Raw genomic sequence first — 20,175 nt, forward strand, 5'->3', positions numbered from 1 at the left:
AGGAGACTTTGCAGTTTTTCCGTAAAAGGAATGAAGTCTGTCTGTCCAAATCTTACACCTGAACTTGTCTTGTAACATTCCTTGACAAATGTAATGCAGTAAAGTGACTGGGTATGAGTTCAAGCAGCCGTGCGTGTGTGTGTGTGTGTGTGTGTGTGTGTGTGTGTGTGTGTATGTTTCCATCTTCCGTCTGGGAACACTGCCTGTAGCCATGTGAGCAATCCTGTTTGGGCCAGCCTGATTGACCTGACATGAACTAATGCAGTCATCCCGGGGTCCCAGGAAAGGCCTCTGGCCTGTGAATGAGCTTAGCCACATCAGCACCCTCTAGATGACCTGTAGACTCATCTTAGTAAAGTGTTGTTTTAAACCACTATATTTTAAGATAGTTTTTTTTTTTATACAGAAAAATCTCACTGAATTTGGGTTTTTATAAATTAACCAATACACATTAAATGGGTTGTTTAAATTCTGGGGAGATGATAACAAGCTTGGATGTGAATGAATAGCAGAGCAGAGATGAGAATAGAGGACAAAAATTCCTGTCTGCAAAGACCTGTTTTTTTTCAATGTTATCTTTATCTGATCTCATGAATGCGCCAAAATTCGTGTTCTTCAGTGGCTTTCCTAGTATAAAGCCCTTATAATGTCGCTGTATTGTCATCAATTACTCTTCTAGCTCAGGCGGTCTCAAACTCCTGGGCTCCATCCTCATCGAGGGCTTCCTTGTGCCTGAGTTACTGAGAAAGGGGGACACAGAGGAGAGATCAGCTCAGTGTTCACTGTGCTAGTCATCGGGCAAAATGCATGACCTAGCTCTTATTTACAACATTTAATCTTTTAACACTGAGTCGGAAAAGAATTTAAATAAATTTCCTGTGGTAATTTCTCTCCTGAAACTTAATTTTTCACTCAGTACCTTATTTTCTCTCCACAGACAGTGAATGCTCTCAGGCTCCCTCCTGTTTATGAAGTTTGAAGGGAGCTTTTCCCTTTCTCAGGCATCAACATCTAGAGTTTACTGGCTTTCATCAAAAGAGGAAATTTCTCATCACCAGCCAAACTCAAAATACTCAGAGCAGAATTCGAAAAACGCAAGCATAAGTGGCTCCTAGATATTTGAAGAGGAATCTGTACTTACATGTTTTCCTCCAGAAAAATATTAGAACTCAATTAAATTAATACTGTTTGATCAAAGGCGATGAGCTTTCCCATTTTTTTAAACAAGATTGCGAAATAATCTTTACTTTGAAAAGAGGCTTGAGATTCGAGCGCGATAGAAGCTAGAGAGAGAAAAATACCGCCGTGAATCACACACTCTGGAAAGGCAAGTGTTCACAATATCACGGTGCCGCCTGCTGTTGGCTGGTTGGCTGTGCCAAAGTGGGTCTGGAACTTTGCCCATCAGATTTCTTGGCTTCACTGAGCAGAGTCTTGCTTGTATATAGATACTGCAGTAAAATGCTTGCAATTTATTTAAGTCACAAATCAATAGAGAAGTATCTACTCTAGGCCTAGAGGACCAGAGAGGAAACTAGTCCTGACCGAAAGTAGTAAGCCTAAAGCTTAGCAGCCCATGTTAAAAACTCTTTCCAGATAGAGCATATTCTGACATTCTGCAGTGATTATTGTCAAGAGTCTGGTGTCCAGACTGGATAAAACTCAGAGCCTACTCCCCCCACTGTAATTCCTTGCTGAATGTCATCTCAGGCTGGCTTATTTCTGTCCAGTTGTGCTATGTATTATACTAGCAATCTAAAAGGAGAGGCTCAAGTAATGTAAGGTTTGCCTTTTGGAGACTGTATTTATACCTGAAGATAGATGTCTGGTCCCCATGGAAAACTGTTGCTTCTAGACCCTGAACGAGAAGCACCTAGCATGAGGTTCATCTCAAATGGCTACAGGAACCATATTACAGAGAATTGTTGCTGTAGTTTAGACCTTGAATTCTCTCCCAAAGAACTATATATTAAAACTTGATCTCCCATCTGGTGCTGTTGGGTGGAAGGTCTTAAGTCATTGGAGATATGCCCTCAAAGGCATAGATTGTAGAACCCTGGTTCCTTCCTTTTTCTCTCTTTTGCCTCTTGGACATGAGGAAAGTGGTTTTACTCTGCCTTATGCTCCCACCCTGATGTGCTCTCTTATCATAAGCCCAAAGCAAAGCAGCTGGAAGCTCCAAAACTATAAGCCAAAATAAACCTTTTCTCTTTACAAGTTGATTATCTCAAGCATTTTCTTATAATGATGGAAAGCTAACATATGGTTACCCTTCATTCCTGACCTGGTCATTTTTAATTTTGCTTGTAGTCCCAAGTCCCCATTTTTCAGATCTGAGTTTAACAAATTTCTCTCAAAATCAGCCTTTAAATAATTTGTTCTTGATTTAGGCTTCTAATGAGTGATTCAGAGAGTCTGTGAAGTCTGTGAAAGTTTAGTCAGAGATCTATGTGATGTTTGGAAGTGTATTTTTTTTTTCTTTTTAGCAAGAAAAGCCAAATCTCTCATAAGATTCTCATAGGGATGCATCATTCCCCAACCCCCAACAAAATCAGAATAATATCATTCCAAGTGGGCTTCATGATTAAAAATGCATTGAGTCTTATCTTTCCTGCTCAACTCAGAATGTTTGACTCCACCCATCCTCTTTTACACTCTCTTCCATTATTGCCTACTCACTTCTTTTACTCCAAAAAGATTAATTTCTTTACCATGGCTACATTCTCCCCTGTTCTATCTGATTCTGTTTCTTTGTCTACTGTTGAGAGCCACAGCCGAAGGGGCCCCAGCAAACTTTCAGACTGCCAGCTGATGATTGGCTCACAGCGGCCCTAACAACATCTAGCTGATTGGCTCCTCTGCGGTGATGCTCATTGGAGATGCTCATTGAGCTGTTTCCCCGCCCTTTCAGACTGCCAGCTGATGATTGGCTCACAGTGGCCCCAGCAACATCTAGCTGATTGGCTCCTCTGCGGTGATGCTCATTGGGCTGTTTCCCTGCCCTTTCAGGCCACGGAGCTGCTCATTGGGGGACTTTTTGGCTCCGCCCACGGGACCCAGCCAATCGGCCTCAAGAGCAAGAGGATGGTGGGAGGTGGAGAGGCTGGTGGTGGGGGAAGTGGCTTGTGGGAAGCCGGTGGTGGCAGTTGGGCTCTGAGGGTTTTTCCTGAGGAGCTGTTTTGTTTGGCATGTGTGGTTCTAAAAATAAAGTTAGTTTCTTTTGACAAGTGGCTCCTGAATTGTGCCCAGCCAGACTGCGGCATTCTACAAAGCCAGCTGTTCTACACCCAACTTCCATCTAAATCAAAACAGATTTTCAAGGCTCAGCTTAAGACTTGACCATCCCCAGGAGGCTTACCTCATCTTTTGACAACATTAATAACCCTTTTCATTGAGTTGCAATACTCTATGCATCCTTGTAGAGAACATCATTGCTCCATAGATGGAGATGATATGCTCATCAAGGACAAGGAAAGAACATTTTATTTCTTTTGTAGCCTTCACCGCCCATCGCCCATCGTGGCACTGAATACAGATTGGGGATTCAATAAATGCTGCTGAATAATACTTCCTTGACATCTTCAGGTAAGGGTCAGACTTTCCTTTTTTCTTGTCTTATAAAGCATTGCTCAGAGCTCTGTTAGTACAGTGGGCTATAAATACCTGTTTATAACATATCTCCCCTGCTAGCTAATAAATCCTTGGTATTCTGCAACTATATTCTCTTCACTCTCAAATCTCCAGTATCTTTTCCATTGCTGAGAGCACATAATAGACTTTTAATGTTTTTTTTTTAACCAAATGTATGCATAATATGTTTGAGGTTAAAGTAACTAGAAATGCTGAATAAAATTCACTAATAAAGTGACATTCCCCTAGCTCCTGGGGAAGACATGCTCAGGAGACCTGAAATTCTAATCAGGAGAGAAGTCTTCTGTATTAAAAAAGGAGACATCATTAGGATAACTAATACAGTTTTAAAAGGTGCAGGGTAAGCATAACCATACAAAATATTGTAAAATTGGGGCTATCTTGCAGAGTATGTATTATTTGTAGAGGTAATGAATAAATTGGACATTCATGAGTTAGTTTAAAAATGCTCAGAAATATAGCCATTATCTGATGGTAGGATTATACATTTTTTACTTATAAGCACAAGAGAATAGGTGTAATTGGGGAGTTTGGGATGAGGCTATATCTGAGGCTATAAGACAGAAGGCCAATTAATGGATAAAAGGGAATAAAAAGATACGCTGAGTTTTTTGCCTCTTACTTTATAGGGCTGGTGATCTTTACCAAAGCAGGTAAGCCAATAAAGGAAGAGCCCAGTGGTCATCAAGCTACATCTGTGGTCTCCTAACGTTATGATCAGATAGAATCCATCTCCCGGTGTGCCCATGGTGAGTCAGTCTGTGAGACTAAATACTGTGATGTGTGCCACCTCTGGGCCAGGGCTTTTAAGAATATGTGCCTCTCCACGCTCTTTTTCTTTATGCCAGGTGGATATCAGGAATAATGATGTCCTAAGGCTTTCAAGAGTCACAGGTAGAAGAAGTCTTGGACCCCTCAGTCACCACAGGGAAGAGTTACAGCCAATCAAAAATATTTACCTTGAAGTTTATTTATTTGTTCACTTATATTTTGTGAATAAAAATAAGCTTCAGTTTTATTTTTGCTATTTAACATTTTTTGGACCTCTTTGTCATAGCTATTTGGTTTAACCCAAATGATACACCCAGTGTTTGTGAGCTGATGCAACCTTGTCTGTCGGATTACATTGGACCTGCCACAGAGAACAATTATGATTACTGTTATGATTTGGATATGACGCGTCCCCCCAAAGACTCCTGTGTTGAAGGCTTGATTCCCAACGAAGCAATGTTCAGAGGTCGGACTTTCCGGAAGTGATTGGATCACAAGGGGTATGACATCATTGGTGGATTAATCCACTGGAAGCTGAAATGGACTACTGTGAGATGAAGGAAACTGTAGGTAGGCTGGGTATGGTTGGAGGAGGTAGGTCACTGGACCCATGCCTTTGGGGACTCTGTCTTGTCTCTGGACACTTCTTCCCCCATCTCTTTCTGCTTCCCTGCCACCATGAGCTGAGCAGCTTTCCTTTGCCATATCTCAGGCCAAGAATGATGGAACCAGCCAACCATGAACTGAAACCCCTGAAGCCATGAGACAAAATAAATTTTTACTCTGTTATTATTGTCAGGTATTTTGGTTAATTGTCAGTTGCTTTCTTAGGTTGGGCTGGGTAGCTAGAGACTGAAACAGGTTGCTGCCTTGTTACTTAACAATGAACAAGAAAATGGGGAGGGTTTCTCAAGAGTAGTACAGGTGGCATGAAGCTTTACCAACAAAGACACTGGTACTGCTACTGGAAAATCTGCAGGCTAGTGATGGGATCTCTGCTTACAGGAGATTCCTTGTATAGCTGAAGAAATTTGGTGTGCACAGATGTTAAGTAGATAGATTCCAAGCACATGCAGATGGATGAGCAGTGTTCTTGGAATTCATAAATGTGAAGGTTGCTGCATTAAGGAATGGAAATCACATATGTAGAAGAAGTAGAATCCTAAGAAAGAGGTGACTAGACAGTATTAGTGGCTTTGAACTTCCCTGGGTCATGCATGGTACAGGGATCAAATATTACCTAAATTTTAAGGGTCCAAGAAACTCAGTAGGTAAGTGCTTTGAATTTGTACCTCCTCATCAGTAGTACCCATTTTATATTCCTAGGACCTAGCCCAGAGGGAAGCACATAGAAACAGTGTATTTGTTGAGTAGTTTTTGAATGCTTTTACTTTCTAGTTGTGTTCACAGTGTTCTTAAACGATCTCTCAGAGATCCGCAGGAGCGCAGAATTTGCTTCAAGCTGTTCTTTGGAGTGCTCCAATCATTTCCAAATCCATAGCTGCTTCCCCAGACTCTTCTTGAGTTGTTAGGGCTTGTAAATCTAACTGCCTGCTGGATATCACCCACAGGATGTCCCATGGGTCCTTCAAATTCATCACACACAGACGCTCCAGGTTCATATGCTCACTTTATAAATAGCAAAGAGGAAGAGAGATCTTCTTGTCCTCAGCAGTCAATTCTTTAAAAATGACATAGTCTTGATCTGGTCTAGTTTGGAGAATTCTGTGGCTGGGGATAAGGGATAATCTAATTTGCTCTAAGCAGGTCACGTGACCCACTCTGTGGGAAGGCCAGAAAACCCTAATACCAGGTTCATCAGGGGCTGACATGAATTGGGGGCAGATGCAGTTCCCTGAGGAAAGTGGGGCAGAGGAAAGAACAGAGGCTACCTGTGATAGGAACTCCATAAATATTTGTTAAATTTAATTATATGAGAATCTTTTCAACCAAAAATCATCCTGAACTTCACAAAGGTAGTTTTCTGGCCTATCTTTCAGAATGAACTTAATTTTGTTGTGCAAGCTCGCTCATCCTTGAGAATGGTCTTGGTCCCGGAAACTGCTGTGCCAAGTGGTAGTTCAGTTCTAGGCAGATTTATAACCTCCCGCATGTTGAAATTATAATGAAAATGCTGACGGCCCCTGAGTTTTGCTGACAGGAGAGGCACAGCTGTGATGAGACTGGAAGAGGAATGAAATATAGTGCCTCATCCTTGTGGAGTTGTTACGAGTTTGGGTCAAAGAGAAGCAAGTCTTTAATTAGTCTAAGGCTAGAAGAAAGGCCCTCCAGCATCGGAGTCCCAAGTAGATTTGGATTCAATTGTCTGGATATTTTTATAGGCCACTTAAAAACATGCCTGAAAGTGTTGAGAAATAGATTCTTGTTTTTTTTTTTTTTTAAATCATCTCTCCATTGGCTTTATGATCAAAATCAGCCAATAAGGGCCTATGAGCCAAATGCATCCTACCACAGGTTATTGTAAATAAAGGTTTATTAGAACATGGGGATGCCCAGTTATTTGCATATTGTCAACTTTTGTATGATGGCAGAGTTAATTGTGACATAGACAATATTTGCCAGGGAGTCCCCAAAATTCACTCTCTGACCTCTTACAGAAAGTTAGTGGACCCCTGATTTAAATAAATGGTTCCCAAGACATTTCACTGTTTATTTGGCTTCATGATATCATATGTTATCTCCTTGCCCTATATATAATCTTTATAATTATTCTTAGAATATGCATCGATGTCTTAAAAATAAAGTGAAGTAGACTTGCTTAGAAAATTCCATCATAGTCCTTGAAATTCTTGGAGACATCTGGGTTTCCCAAAATTGAGATGGTGACTTAATTTTTCTAGTAAGAGAGTTGGATGAAGTTTTGGCAAAGGGGGAAGGACCCCCAAAATAATTTTTCAGAGTCATTGTCTTCCAGGGAACAGAGGACTAAGAGGAAAATGGAAAGAATTACAATCAGATAAATTTGAATCACTTAACATTATTGATCTGCCAAGAAAAGTAGACTAAGGCTCTTTTATATAATATATATATATATATATATATATATATATATATATATATATATATATATATTTGTAATTCTTGTTGCTTATTTCACATGTGGGTAGCTGTTTACGGAACTCTTGTTGCATGTTGGACACTGGTGGGCATTTTCACTTAATTTTCATGCTATTTAATAACAATAGTTATAGGGGCTAAGTGTTGCTTGTCTCATTGTTCTGTTAAAGCACAGTCTTAGAGATGAAATAATTTCCCCAAGGCTACCCTGAAAGCAATTCATAGTGTTAGAATTGAAATCCTGATGTTTTGCTTCTGTCATGCTTTCCTAAAATTTGGGCTTAAGTTTACTAGTTTTACACTGTGATACTGGAGTTGTGAGTTTGATCAATAGCAAGGATGACTTTATGATCACTGGATGTTCGCTGCTTCTTCCTGACAGCGAGGGAGCATAGTGCGTGCAGTGGTTCTCAATGTCTAGCCCTTCTCCTAATGTGAGGTCAAACTATTTTCATAACAATATCGGGGACATTCTGACTTTTCCACTGTCATTATCTCATGTGTACACCGTGGATTTTTCTGGAAGCTATAGGAAGTGTGGTGACATCATCTCTTTGAGGACTAATGGTTGTGTACTTGTAGATTTGATTTTTTTTCTCTTTTAATGTCAATATTGTGAATACTATAAATACAACCCACATAAACAAGAACTCTTTGAAATCCTTAGTGATTTTTAAGAGCATAAAAATGTTCTTACAGAGACATTTGGGAACCATAGGGTACTGATTATGTTCCTCACTTACTGCCCCAAGCCAGACCTCCTGGGTTTAAAATTCACGTCCACTACGTGCCATCTTGGACAAGTTATGGTATCTATCAAGTTCTTGGTTTCTTATCTCTGATGTAAGAACAACTCTGGGGCCTGCTTTGCATATTTGCCTAAATACACTGATATTTAATATTAATAACTTTGTTAAGATAAATAATGAGGACTTCAGTTTTAGGAACTTTGAGACAGTGTTTACTTTATCAAGAGCAATCACCTTTCCTCCCTGTGGTAGTAGGAGCAAATGTGACTCCATTTTGTTTTATGACTTCATCCTGTAAAACAACCATGCCAAGTAGAAGAGTCATAACTGGAGCAAGATGTTCTTTCCTTTTGCTATAGAAACCTTTAAGAACACAGAACTACCTAATGGGGCATTGTTTCTGTAACTAGGGTAACGGGGCTCTGTTTCTGTAACTGGGGTGACTGGGATAACTGTGATTGATTAGGCTTCCCTCCGCTTGACTGCACTGTCCCGCTTCTGTAACCTGGCTTGCTTGCATTGGCTAGCCCCACCCCCCCCCAACATCCCTTTTGCGGTTTTCAGACTTATAAGGAGTGCCCTTGCAATTGTTCAGGGCTGATCAGGGGAACAGCTTTATGTTCTGGTCAGCTGCCACCGGTGTGCTTCAATAAAGGCTTGATTCGATTATACGTGAGTGGTCTGGAAGTCAGTTTATGAAACCCTGGGACAAAGCTTTAACTATAACATCCCTACCCTCTGAACCAAAAATAAGTTAGCGTTTTGTAATTGTTCACAGTTATGGAATAAAATTATCTTAAAGGTAAAGTTTGTATTATAGAATAATTTCTTCAGAATATTAATAATTATTCTATAGCTCATTTAGACAAAACAAATTCATTCATGCAATATCTCCATGTCAAAATAATAGAATATTAGTGAACTTCAGAAATCTTATTTCCCCATAGCCAGCCACCCTCCCCAACTACTCTTGAAGGACAATCACCATCCTGTTGCTATTTTGACTTATAATACTATGGACTAGTTTTGTCTGTTTTTGAGCTTCATGTATCTAAACTCATACAGAATGCAGACTTTGCAATCTGGCTTCTGTCAATCATTATTCTGTTTATAAGATTTATCTATAAACATGGTTATGTATGTGAGTTTATAGGTGAACCTTTATCATTGTTGATACTCTCTCATTGTAAGAATATGCATAATACATTCATCTATCCTACTCTTGATGGATTCTTGGGTTGTTTTTCAGATTGGCTATCACTTACAGTACCGCCATACACATTATTGTTCACATCTAGATAAAAATCTCTCTTGGGGAAATCCTTAGGGCTGAAATTGTTTGTGTGTGCTTACATATGGCTGCCATAGGGGTACATAGTGCTAAGTCATGGGAGGTGTGTATGATCACCTTTCTAATAGTTTTCTAAGGTGATTGTACCAATTTGCACCCCTACAAGCAGAGTATGACCATTCTGTGGCTGATACGGTATTGTCTGAATATTTCATTTTAGGTATTGTTGTTGATTAATATAAATATCTCATTAGATTTTGAGTATCTATTTCTTATTTGAATAACCTTTTTTGTGAAGTACATGTTCAAAACATCTGTACTTTTTTTCCTATTGGGTTATCTACTTTTTCATCTTGATTTAAAGGAGTTATTTATATATCCTACATGCATATCCTCTTGATAGTTTTAGGTCCTTAGAGAGTCCTTTTAGCATTCTGCAACCTCAATTATTTAAAATTTTAAATGGTAAAAGAGATTTATTTGTATAGCATCTAATTTCAAATCCATCACCATAAACATTGCTATTATAGATATGCAAATCAGGTGTTGAGGGGAGAACAACAAAAAGGATTTTGCTTCTGTACGTCAGTGTTCACATTTCAGCTGCACTGTTCACACACCATTAAATGCCTACTCCAGAGTGTGGTAGAACAAGAGGCACAATACTTTACTCAGAAGTTGTCCGTAAGTCATGCTCCATAGCACTTAACAAATGACCTGCAATCAACTCTGAATTGGTAGACTCAGAAAATAAACAGAAACGACCCTGGTTTATAGATATGAACTCACCATTTAGCTAACTAAGCGATGGCTTATGAACAATTGTTCAATCTAACCTCCCAGCCTGGCACTCTCTGTCGTGGAAGGCAGTGCTGCAGACCATTCCCAAAGGCCCTTCCTATGTGCTGTCCTGGCATTTATGCAGAAAAAATAATCAAACTGTTCTTGACTTTGGAATTGAATAGTCTTCCCCAAACTTCTCATAACTGGTTTTAAACCACAATTTCACATTAAAGTCATCTGGGGAATTTCTGAACAATTAAAAAACCTGGTGACCATGATTATAATGAGGAATTTATATGAGAAATTCTCCACTTTAAACTCCTCAATGATTCTAATTGGAGCCAGGGTTGAGGATCCATGTTCTTCAGCATCCAATGAGGTAGTTGGTATACTTTAAGAAAGAAGAAATTGGAGTCTATAACCTATTCCTTATACCTCTTGGCTCTTCTAAAGAGTGGATGTAGCATTGGAGCTTCTTAGAATAGCTCTCCATTTATCCACTTTTTCAGATATGTCTAAGTGTTTAATCATTTCTGGCCCTCTGTAGGTTTCCCCTTTTTCCTCTAAGCTCTTAAGCTTTTAAAGCCTCTTGCTTTTGTGGGGTGTCGTGGCTCATGCCTATAATCCCAGTGACTCAGGAGGTTGAGGCCAGAGGATCACAAGTTTAAGACCAGTCTGGGCAACTTAGTGAGATCCTAGCTCAAAACAACAACAACAACAACAACAACAACAACAATAACAAAAAAGGGGGGGGGCTGGGGGTGTGGATCAGTGGTAATGCACTCCTGAGTTTAATCTCCTCATTCTCTTTCTCCTTTCTACATTTCCTGTCCTAGGACCAACTTTTTCTTGTGTTCAGCCTCTGCTGAAATATTTTGGTCATTACCTGAGATTCATTTCTGTTGCTGGAAAGGTCACAGGGTTCTGGATACTGGAGGTGGTTTGGAGATGATGGGGAAGATAGGTCTGTAGCATGACCTTTCTTAAGACAAAGCATAAAAAAGATCTTTCACATCAACTCCGTGTACCGCGTCACTGTGAGGGAAAATGACGAGTTAGAACGGCTAAAAGCTATCTTGTTAGGAATTTCCAGCAAAATTGGGGTGCTCAAAAACCTAGTGGAAGGATTTTCATCACACGAGGATCAGCTTTGGGGGCTCAAATGCGAGCGATCTGTCCGTATGGAGGGTCACGCTGCTTGTTCGGCAGATCGCCCCGCGGCTGGAGTCTGCGGCCCGCGCTGGGAAATGACGGGCTGGCGGCGCAGAGATACAGCGCTGCTGATTCTGCGGGCTCCTGCCAGCTATGCATTTGCTGAGCTCGGAGCGGAATTCTGGGTTTGAGACGGGTGAAGGAAACGGTCCAGTTCGGTTCTCCACACCGGTCAGACCACGGAGGAAGCCAGCGGCCACCATCTTGGAGAGCTGACGTCACCATCCTTGTTTTCGACTGATCGCAGCTCTTTCAGCTATAGAACAGGTAATTTCAGGCTGACAATTGTCTGCGTCTCGCAGACAAATTGCTCAGACTTAGTGCTAAATAACCCGCGGAAACTGCTTCTTGGAGCCTGCTCCTATCAGAACACACACCGAGCCCGGAGCGGCCGAGTTCCGGCTCCCGGAGCTGCTCTGGCCCAGGGCTATAGAACCCGCGGAAACTGCTTCTTGGAGCCTGCTCCTGTCGGAGCATGCACCAAGCCTGGAGAGGCCGAATTCTGGCTCCCGGAACTGCTCTGGCCCAGGGATAAAGAACCCGCGGAAACTGCTTCTCGGTCCGGGTCCTGCTGAATACTGTGGAGGCCAGAGGGGCGGAGCAGAGCCGCCACCGGAGCCAGGAACAGGCCCAGCGACCCGCCGGCGTGGTAGACACGTCACACCACTTGGGGGAGGGGCAGAGCAGAGTCCCTTCCCGAGCCCGGATCAGGCCCAGCGGCCCGCCGGCGTGGCAGTCACGCCACCCCATTTGGAGTAGGGGCAGAGCAGAGCCGCAGCCCGCACCCAGAACAGGCCCAGTGACCTGCTGGTGTGGTAGTCACGACACCCCAATTGGAGTAGGGGCAGAGCAGAGACGCCACCCGCACCCGCAAGGTAGGCAGGCCTGCGACCGACCGGCGGATCAGGCCCAGCGGCCTGCCGGCGTGGCAGACACGTCACCCTGACTGAAGTAGGGGCAGAGCAGAGCCGCTGCCGTGCCCGGAACAGGCCCAGAGGCCTGCCGGCGTGGTAGTTACATCACCCCAATTGGAGTAGGGGTAGAGCAGAGCCGCTGCCCACACCCGGAACAGGCCCAGCGACCCGCCGGCGTGGTATCACGTCACCCCAATTGGAGAAGGGGCAGAGCAAAGCCGCCTCCCGTGCCCGGAACAGGCCCAGAAACCCGCAGGCATGGTAGTCACGACACCCCAATTGGAGTAGGGGCAGAGCAGAGCCGCCGCCCACGCCTGCAAGGTAGGCAGATCTGCGACTGACCGGCAGAACACGCCCAGGGGTTCGCGGATGTGGTAGACACGTCACACCAATTGGAGAAGGGGCAGAGCAGAGCCGCTGCCTGCACCTCCAAGGTAGGCAGACCTGCGACCGACCGGCAGAACAGTCCCAGCGGGCCGCCAGAGTGGTAGACAGATCACCCCAATTGGAGGAGGAGCAGAGCCGCCGCCCGCCCCTGCAAGGGAGACTTTTCAACTATACAAGAGCAATATAAATATATAGGGGGAAAATTTCAAAAACACAACAGTTTCACCAAGCAGAAAGAAACACGAGCAATATGAAAAGACAAGGAAAGAAAGGACCACAAGCAATGCAGGTCAACTCAACTTTAGAAGAGGTAATAGCTGCAGCAGATGGAATGTCAGATAAAGAATTCAGGATATACATGCTGCAGATGATCTGGAGTCTCAAGGAAGACATTAGACAGCAAAATCAGACAATGAAAGATCACTTCGACCACTTCGACAATGTATTACATAAACAAATCCAAGAAGCAAAAGATCAACTATACAGGGAGATAGAGGTAATAAAAAACAAACAAACAGAAATCCTGGAAATGCAGGAAACAATAAACCAACTTAAAAACTCAATTGAGAATACTACCAGCAGAGTAGAACACTTAGAAGATAGAACATCAGACAATGAAGACAAAGTATTTCAACGTGAAAAGAACATAGACAGCTCAGCAAGACTGTTAAGAAACCATGAGCAGAACATCCAAGAAATATGGGATAATATAAAGAGACCAAACTTAAGAGTCATTGGGATACAGGAAGGTATAGAGGTCCAAACCAAAGGAATGAGCAACCTATTCAATGAAATAATACGAGAAAACTTCCCAGACTTGAAGAATGAGACAGAATCCCAAATCCTAGAAGCCTACAGGACGCCGAATGTGCAAAATCATAAGAGATCCACACCTAGACACATTATAATGAAGATGCTCAACATACAGAATAAGGAGAGAATTTTAAAAGCTACAAGAGAAAGGAAGCAGATTACATTTAGGGGTAAACCAATCAGGATAACAGCTGATCTTTCAACACAGACTCTGAAAGCTAGAAGGTCCTGGAATAACATATTTCAAACACTGAAAGAAAATGGGTTCCAACCAAGAATCGTGTATCCAGTGAAATTAAGCTTCAGGATGGAAGATGAAATTAAAACCTTCCACGATAAACAAAAGTTAAAAGAATTTGCAGCTAGAAAACCATGTCTTCAAAACATCCTCGGCAAAACATTATAGGAAGAGGAAATGGAAAATAACAATGAAAATCAACAGTGGGAGGTAGGACAGTAAAGGGGGGGAAATAATCAAAAAGGAAAACAAACCATGTTTAGTAACATAAATAAACAAATATGGCTGGAAGAACAACCCATATCTCAATAATAACTCTAAATGTTAATGGCTTAAACTCACCAATCAAGAGACACAGGCTAGTAGAATGGATCACAAAACAAGACCCAACAATATGCTGCCTACAGGAGACGCATTTGATAGGAAAAGACATACATAGACTGAAGGTGAAAGGTTGGGAAAAATCATATCACTCATATGGACTTCGGAAACAAGCAGGAGTGTCCATACTCATATCAAATAAAATAGATTTCAAGCCAAAGTTAATCAAAAGGGATAAAGAGGGACACTAAATACTACTCAAGGGAACCATACACCAACAAGACATAACAATCATAAATATATATGCCCCAAACAATGGTGCAGCTATGTTCATCAAGCAAACTCTTCTCAAGTTTAAGAGTCTAATAGACCACCATACAATAATCATGGGAGACTTCAACACACCTCTCTCACCACTGGACAGATCTTCCAAACAAAAGTTGAATAAGGAAACTATAGAACTCAATAACACAATTAATAACCTAGACTTAATTGATATATATAGAATATACCATCCAACATCAAGCAGTTACACTTTTTTCTCAGCAGCACATGGATCCTTCTCAAAAATAGATCATATATTATGTCACAGGGCAACTCTTAGACAATATAAAGGAGTAGAGATAATACCATGCATCTTATCTGATCATAATGGAATGAAACTGAAAATCAACGATAAAAGAAGGAAGGAAAAAACATGCATCACTTGGAGAATGAACAATAGGTTACTAAATGATCAATGGGTTATAGAAGACATCAAGGAGGAAATTAAAAAATTCTTAGAAATAAATGAAAACACAGACACAATATATCGGAATCTATGGGACACATTGAAAGCAGTTCTAAGAGGAAAATTCATTGCTTGGAGTTCATTCCTTAAAAAAAGAAAAAACCAACAAATAAATGATCTCATACTTCATCTCAAAATCCTAGAAAAAGAAGAGCAAAACAACAGCAAAAGAAGTAGAAGGCAAGAAATAATTAAAATCAGAGCTGAAATTAATGAAATCGAAACAAAAGAAACAATTGAAAAGATTGACAAAACTAAAAGTTGGTTCTTTGAAAAAATAAATAAAATCGACAGACCCTTAGCCATGCTAACAAAGAGAAGAAGAGAGAGAAATCAAATTACTAGCATGCGGGATGAAAAAGGCAATATCACAACAGACACTTCAGAAATACAGAAGATAATCAGAAACTATTTTGAATCCTTATACTCCAATAAAATAGAAGATAGTGAAGGCATCGATAAATTTCTTAAGTCATATGACCTGCCCAGATTGAGGCAGGAGGATATAGACAACCTAAACAGACCAATATCAATTGAGGAAATAGAAGAAACCATCAAAAGACTACCAACTAAGAAAAGCCCAGGACCGGATGGGTATACAGCAGAGTTTTACAAAACCTTTAAAGAGGAACTAATACCAATATTTTTCAAGCTATTTCAGGAAATAGAAAAAGAGGGAGAACTTCCAAATTCATTCTACGAGGCCAAAATCACCCTGATTCCTAAACCAGACAAAGACACTTCAAAGAAAGAAAACTATAGACCAATATCTCTAATGAACCTAGATGCAAAAATCCTCAATAAAATTCTGGCGAATCGGATTCAAAAACATATCAAAAAAATTGTGCACCATGATCAAGTAGGATTCATCCCTGGGATGCAAGGCTGGTTCAATATACGGAAATCAATAAATGTTATTCACCACATCAATAGACTTAAAGATAAGAACCATATGATCATCTCGATAGATGCAGAAAAAGCATTCGACAAACTACAGCATCCCTTATGTTCAAAACGCTAGAAAAACTAGGGATAACAGGAACTTACCTCAACATTGTAAAAGCAATCTATGCTAAGCCTCAGGCTAGCATTCTGAATGGAGAAAAATTGAAGGCATTCCCTCTAAAATCTGGAACAAGACAGGGATGCCCTCTCTCACCACTTCTGTTCAACATAGTTCTTGAAACACTGGCCAGAGCAATTAGACAGACGAAAGAAATTAAAGGCATAAAAATAGGAAAAGAAGAACTTAAATTATCACTATTTGCAGATGACATGATTCTATACCTAGCAGACTCAAAAGGGTCTACAAAGAAACTATTAGAGCTAATAAATGAATTCAGCAAAGTGGCAGGATATAAAATCAACACGTATAAATCAAAGGCATTCCTGTATATCAGTGACAATTCCTCTGAAATGGAAATGAGGACAACCACTGCATTCACAATATCCCCCACAAAAATAAAATACTTAGGAATCAACCTAACAAAAGAGGTGAAAGACTTATACAATGAAAACTACAGAACCCTAAAGAGAGAAATAGAAGAAGATCTTAGAAGATGGAAAAATATACCCTGTTCATGGATAGGCAGAACTAACATCATCAAAATGGCGATATTACCCAAAGTTCTCTATAGGTTTAATGCAATGCCAATCAAAATCCCAATGGCATTTCTTATAGAAATAGAGAAAGCAATCATGAAATTCATATGGAAAAATAAAAGACCCAGAATAGCAAAAACAATGCTAAGCAGGAAGGGTGAATCAGGCGGTATAGCGATACCAGACTTCAAACTATACTACAGAGCAATAGTAACAAAAACAGCATGGTACTGGTACCAAAACAGGCGGGTGGACCAATGGTACAGAATAGAGGACACAGAAACCAATCCACAAAACTACAACTATCTTATATTTGATAAAGGGGCTAAAAGCATGCAATGGAGGAAGGATAGCATCTTCAACAAATGGTGCTGGGAAAACTGGAAATCCATATGCAACAAAATGAAACTGAATCCCTTTCTCTCGCCATGCACAAAAGTTAACTCAAAATGGATCAAGGAGCTTGATATCAAATCAGAGACACAGCGTCTGATAGAAGAAAAAGTTGGCTACGATCTATATACTGTGGGGTTGGGCTCCAAATTCCTCAATAGGACACCCATAGCACAAGAGTTAATAACTAGAATCAACAAATGGGACTTACTCAAACTAAAAAGTTTTTTCTCAGCAAGAGAAACAATAAGAGAGGTAAACAGGAAGCCTACATCCTGGGAATAAATCTTTACTCCTCACACTTCAGATAGAGCCCTAATATCCAGAGTATACAAAGAACTCAAAAAATTAGACAAAAAGATAACAAATAACCCAATCAACAAATGGGCCAAAGACCTGAACAGACACTTCTCAGAGGAGGACATACAATCAATCAACAAGTACATGAAAAAATGCTCACCATCCCTAGCAGTCAGAGAAATGCAAATCAAAACCACCCTAAGATACCATCTCACTCCAGTAAGATTGGCAGCCATTATGAAGTCAAACAACAACAAGTGCTGGCGAGGATGTGGGGAAAAGGGTACACTTGTTCATTGTTGGTGGGACTGCAAATTGGTGCAGCCAATCTGGAAAGCAGTATGGAGATTTCTTGGAAAGCTGGGAATGGAACCACCATTTGACCCAGCTATTCCCCTTCTCGGTCTATTCCCTAAAGACCTAAATAGAGCATGCTACAGGGACACTGTTACATCCATGTTCATAGCAGCACAATTCACAATAGCAAGACTGTGGAACCAACCTAGATGCCCTTCAATAGACGAATGGATAAAAAAAATTTGGCATTTATACACAATGGAGTATTACTCTGCATTAAAAAATGACAAAATCATAGAATTTGGAGAGAAATGGATGGCATTAGAGCAGATTATGCTAAGTGAAGCCTGCCAATCCCTAAAAATAAAATGCCAAATGTCTTCTTTGATATAAGGAGAGTAACTAAGAACAGAGTAGGGACAAAGAGCATGAGAAGAAGATTAACATTAAACAGGGATGGGAGGTGGGAGGGAAAGGGAGGGAGAAGGGAAATAGAATGGAAATGGAAGGAGACCCTCAGGGTTATACAAAATTACATACAAGAGGAAACGAGGGGAAAGGGAAAAATAATACAAGGGGGAGATATGAACTACAGTAGAGGGGGTAGAGAGAGAAGAGGGGAGGGGAGGGGAGGGGAGGGGGGATAGTAAAGGATAGGAAAGGCAGCAGAATACAAGAGACACTAGTATGGCAATATATAAATCAATGGAAGTGTAACTGATGTGATTCTGCAATTTGTATACGGGGTAAAAATGGGAGTTCATAACCCACTTGAATCAAAGTGTGAAATATGATATATCAAGAACTATGTAATGTTTTGAACAACCAACAATAAAAAAAAAGAAAAAAAAAGACCTTTCACACTATCAAAATGAACTTACTGCCACTTGGTCTTCTGTATACTATTATGATGAAAGAATTTCTGGCCTTTTATTTTTCTACCAGAGGAAGACTTCTTCTGTCATTCTAGTTTGGGTTTATGTTGGGTCTCAGGAAAGTTTTGATTACTCAGGGTGTCAGGAGACACATTTCTTGACAACAAATATCTCAGAAAAGCAAACGAAACGATAATGAGACACAACTTTCTTTTCCTACATTATATTAACAAAATAATATCCCACCACAATGAGATAGCCTTGTGGACTGCAAGGGTCTCCTTTTGAGGGACCCATTTGGCAATTTGTATCTGTAGCCATGAAAAGGGTCATGCAATTATTCTTTTCATAATCTATCTAGGGAAATAATCGAAAAATACTGAAATGACTTCATTTGTAAAGGTGTTCAGTATGTCTGGCTCTACTTACTCACACTGAAAAATTGATAATAGCCTAAGAGTATAACATTAGGAGAATTATGAAGCAATTATGGAGCATCCATCTGAAGGAATATTATGTTATTTTAAAAAATTGATGTTTACAAATTCAGGTTTAAAATATTGTGTAGCTATCAGCCCTTAAAGCACCCTTTCTCACTAAAATATCCATAATGACCACTCGTGAATGCCAAAATCAACAGATAAATTGATGTTATAAATTTTTAATCTCTTCTACCCAGAGGAAATCTATTCAAGTTTGTCTTGAATATAAAGCCCACCTGGAAACAAAGCAAAAACAAAGAAGGGCACTCTTCTCTCTATTGTCTGCTTTGGGGAGCAAACAGCCTTTGATTGCAGTGGGTCTCCAAGTGAAGGCATACCCTAGCAGCATCTGCATTACTTGGAAACTTGTTAGAAGTGAAGAATGCTGAGCCTCCCCACAGTCCCACTGAATCAGACACTCTGTGGATGAAGCCTTAAACAGCGAAGATTTCAGAACCATTGCTCTTCTGTGTAGGTGCTGATTTTTAAGGTAGTGAGATCACACTTTCCACAGTCCCCTTCATCCACCAACTTATTTGAAAGGTCAGAGACAGTCATTCTTAGACACTGACAAATGGCAAGGAAGTTCAGCTTATCTAATAGTGGTCGATGGCATCCTGGGAATATAGTCTCCAGGAAAAATAAGTTGGACAGAGAAAGAAGAAAGTACTGAGTAGTGCATTCTGTGCATGGTGAACTTCCTTTATTGGTTCAGAGAACCAGGAAGAAAGGGAACCTTATCTCATAGAGCAGAGGCAGAGAAGTGGAATAAGAAACTTGCACTTGGACTGGAATTTGATCACTACTCCAGTGGACAGAGCGCTGGGCCAACAGTAAGCAATATTTTCCCATCAAGAATGAAGAAAAAGGGGCTGGAATCAGTGGTAGAGTGCTTGCCTTGCATGTGTGAAGCACTGGGTTCGATCCTCAGCACCACATAAAAATAAGTAAATTAAATAAAGGTATCGTGTTCATCTACAACTAAAAATATATTTTTTTAAATAAAAAAGAACAAAGAAAGAGGAGTATTAAGCTCACAATCAACATGGAGCAAATGGAGAATGCCATGGAAAATAGAGAAGAGAAGAGATTCATAAAATCTTTGAGCAAGATTACATCTTTCTCAAAAATTATTCTAAGAACTGTGAGACTTAGAGTAAACTGTAAAGAAATGAATATTCTCAATAGTATGCAAGGAGATATGGTCTTGATGGAATAGTAGACAAGA

Source organism: Callospermophilus lateralis, chromosome 1 (genome assembly GCF_048772815.1).
Source record: "Callospermophilus lateralis isolate mCalLat2 chromosome 1, mCalLat2.hap1, whole genome shotgun sequence".
In the NCBI taxonomy this organism is placed as follows: domain Eukaryota; kingdom Metazoa; phylum Chordata; class Mammalia; order Rodentia; family Sciuridae; genus Callospermophilus; species Callospermophilus lateralis.